This window comes from Procambarus clarkii, chromosome 5, assembly GCF_040958095.1.
Source record: "Procambarus clarkii isolate CNS0578487 chromosome 5, FALCON_Pclarkii_2.0, whole genome shotgun sequence".
NCBI lineage: Eukaryota > Metazoa > Arthropoda > Malacostraca > Decapoda > Cambaridae > Procambarus > Procambarus clarkii.
The window spans coordinates 45,832,856-45,835,985 of NC_091154.1; the positions used below are offsets into that span (position 1 = coordinate 45,832,856).

General features: G+C 47.0%; 1 long non-coding RNA gene across 1 annotated transcript in view; it reads left to right on the plus strand.

Annotated features, from left to right (window-relative positions):
* The first annotated feature begins 207 nt into the window (after window positions 1-207).
* The window catches only part of LOC138352504 (uncharacterized), a 4,690-nt gene continuing 1,767 nt past the window's right edge, over window positions 208-3,130 (plus strand). The window contains exons 1-2 of the long non-coding RNA XR_011222805.1: window positions 208-284; window positions 2,607-2,684. This is a non-coding gene — a long non-coding RNA (uncharacterized lncRNA). The remainder of the gene's footprint in view (window positions 285-2,606; window positions 2,685-3,130) is intronic.

The following is a 3,130-nucleotide window of genomic DNA, read 5'->3' on the forward strand; positions in this document are numbered from 1 at the left end:
ATAATAAATGTTCCAGAGATGTTTAAATATTTCATTCAAAACGATCTGCTACCAGAAATCTTAGCCAAATATCCCCTATTTGCTAACTAAGATAAGTAAATGATAAGTAAATTGTCTTGCCAATTATATATACGAGGGAATGATTAAGGGTCGAGGGACGAAATGCGCAGTGCTGCCCTCATCTGTGACGTCACAGCATCATTCGCGCTAGTATCAACAGAGCGGCCATTTTGTCGTCAGTGCAGTCAGCGGACAGAGGACAAACGCTTCATGCAAATATTATCGTAAGTAAACACTTATATTTTATTATATTATTAGATTCTAGTGCTGGCTACAGTGCTGTGTATGTGTAGGCGAGGCCGGGCAGTGCTGGTGTATGTGGAGGCGAGGGGCAGTGCTAGTGTATGTGGAGGCGAGGGGCAGTGCTGGTGTATGTGGAGGCGAGGCCTGGCAGTGCTAGTGTATGTGGAAGCGAGGGGCAGTGCTGGTGTATGTGGAGGCGAGGCCTGGCAGTGCTAGTGTATGTGGAAGCGAGGGGCAGTGCTAGTGTATGTGGAGGCGAGGCCTGGTAGTGCTATAGTGTATGTGGAGGCGAGGGGCAGTGCTGGTGTATGTGGAGGCGAGGGGCAGTGCTAGTGTATGTGGAGGCGAGGGGCAGTGCTAGTGTATGTGGAGGCGAGGGGCAGTGCTAGTGTATGTGGAGGCGAGGGGCAGTGCTAGTGTATGTGGAGGCGAGGCCTGGTAGTGCTATAGTGTATGTGGAGGCGAGGGGCAGTGCTGGTGTATGTGGAGGCGAGGGGCAGTGCTGGTGTATGTGGAGGCGAGGGGCAGTGCTGGTGTATGTGGAGGCGAGGGGCAGTGCTGGTGTATGTGGAGGCGAGGGGCAGTGCTAGTGTATGTGGAGGCGAGGGGCAGTGCTGGTGTATGTGGAGGCGAGGCCTGGCAGTGCTAGTGTATGTGGAGGCGAGGGGCAGTGCTAGTGTATGTGGAGGCGAGGCCTGGCATTGCTAGTGTATGTGGAGGCGAGGCCTGGCATTGCTAGTGTATGTGGAGGCGAAGGGCAGTGCTAGTGTATGTGGAGGCGAGGCCTGGCAGTGCTAGTGTATGTGGAGGCGAGGGGCAGTGCTGGTGTATGTGGAGGCGAGGGGCAGTGCTTGTGTATGTGGAGGCGAGGCCTGGCAGTGCTAGTGTATGTGGAGGCGAGGGGCAGTGCTGGTGTATGTGGAGGCGAGGCCTGGCAGTGCTAGTGTATGTGGAGGCGAGGGGCAGTGCTAGTGTATGTGGAGGCAAGGCCTGGCAGTGCTAGTGTATGTGGAGGCGAGGCCTGGCAGTGCTAGTGTGTGTGGAGGCGAGGGGCAGTGCTGGTGTATGTGGAGGCGAGGGGCAGTGCTGGTGTATGTGGAGGCGAGGGGCAGTGCTAGTGTATGTGGAGGCGAGGGGCAGTGCTGGTGTATGTGGAGGCGAAGGGCAGTGCTGGTGTATGTGGAGGCGAGGGGCAGTGCTAGTGTATGTGGAGGCGAGGGGCAGTGCTAGTGTATGTGGAGGCGAGGGGCAGTGCTGGTGTATGTGGAGGCGAGGCCTGGCAGTGCTAGTGTATGTGGAGGCGAGGGGCAGTGCTAGTGTATGTGGAGGCGAGGGGCAGTGCTAGTGTATGTGGAGGCGAGGGGCAGTGCTGGTGTATGTGGAGGCGAGGCCTGGCAGTGCTAGTGTATGTGGAGGCGAGGCCTGGCAGTGCTAGTGTATGGAACTGAGGACTCAGGCCCCAGGGCCTGGGCACAGGGGCCTGAGCACTGCTGAGGGTTAGCCAACATGAGAAGGTTGTGTTGATTGCCTGAAATTATTTAAATTGTTTAATGTATTGAATGGCATTTTTCAAGTTACATTTTTTAAATTACTGAACTAGGTTCTAAATTTTTTTAAATTTTGCCACGAGGGGGCGAGTTTATTGGGCAACGCCACTAATCTTGTGAGTGGACACACCGCCATAGCAGCATGTACAACACTCTCCAATAGGAAAAAAACCCGCTGGGTTCTAGGCTAGGTTAGGCTCATCTGTAATAATTGAATTAAGCCTAGCAAAGCCTAGAACCTAGTTCAGTAATTTAAAAAATGTTGTAACTAGAAAAATGCCATTCAATACATTAAACAATTTAAATATTTTCAGGCAATCAACACAACCCTCTCATGTTGGCTAACCCTCTCATGTTGGTCAATAATTTAATTATTTTTTATGGAGTAATCTTTGCTATATTGATAGTGCTTGTTGTGTGTCTGCAGGTGCATTCAGTGTGTGTACGATACCTGATGTTAAAAAATTATTTCTTTCTTGTTCATGCTCTCATTTAGACGTTTGGCCTCGACGAGGTTCAGTCTTGTGACTGGTCTGTGGCACGTTTTTGTTAAAATGTAGTCTTTTCGAGACTACATTTCAAATGTAGTGTGTGTGGCGGCGTGTATGTTAGGTATTACCTAACATACACGGTCTAATATATCTATCTGTGTGAAATAGATTAAATCCATTTATTTGATATTCAGCCAATAGTTCTGTATTTTCTACATTCATCCATGTTTTGGTAAGTGCAATAATATGTATTGTTTCATTGCAGATTAGAGATTCTAGATAGTTCTAGATTTCCGAAGTACTGAAACGCGCGCCATACAGGCTTGGTGGATCTAGGTGCAAGGTAAAATTATTTACATTTACTTGTTTTTTATTTATATGCATATATATATATGCCTAAGTTTTGAAAGTGAACAAATTGTTTACAATGGTTTATAATTTTATCAGTGTCAGACACAATTACATCTTACAATTACATCTGCTCATTACAAAATACTCTTTAAAAAATTACTTCTTAACAATAAGAGCATATAAATATATCCATAATCATCTGTATCAAACCTTATTACAGGTAAAACCAGTAGGCAGTCTACTGTATTTTATCAAACCCTTATTAGAATAATAGATCTTGTAATAATTTTGCAAAAATAGTGGCATTTACTATTTTTAAAAGATTATTAAAAAATTTACCGATATGGTGCATTCGGAAGACAAACCAAATTTTTCACTTATGACAATTGAGCACCTGCTACATCCTTGTAGCAGGTGCTACAGGTGCTACATCCATCG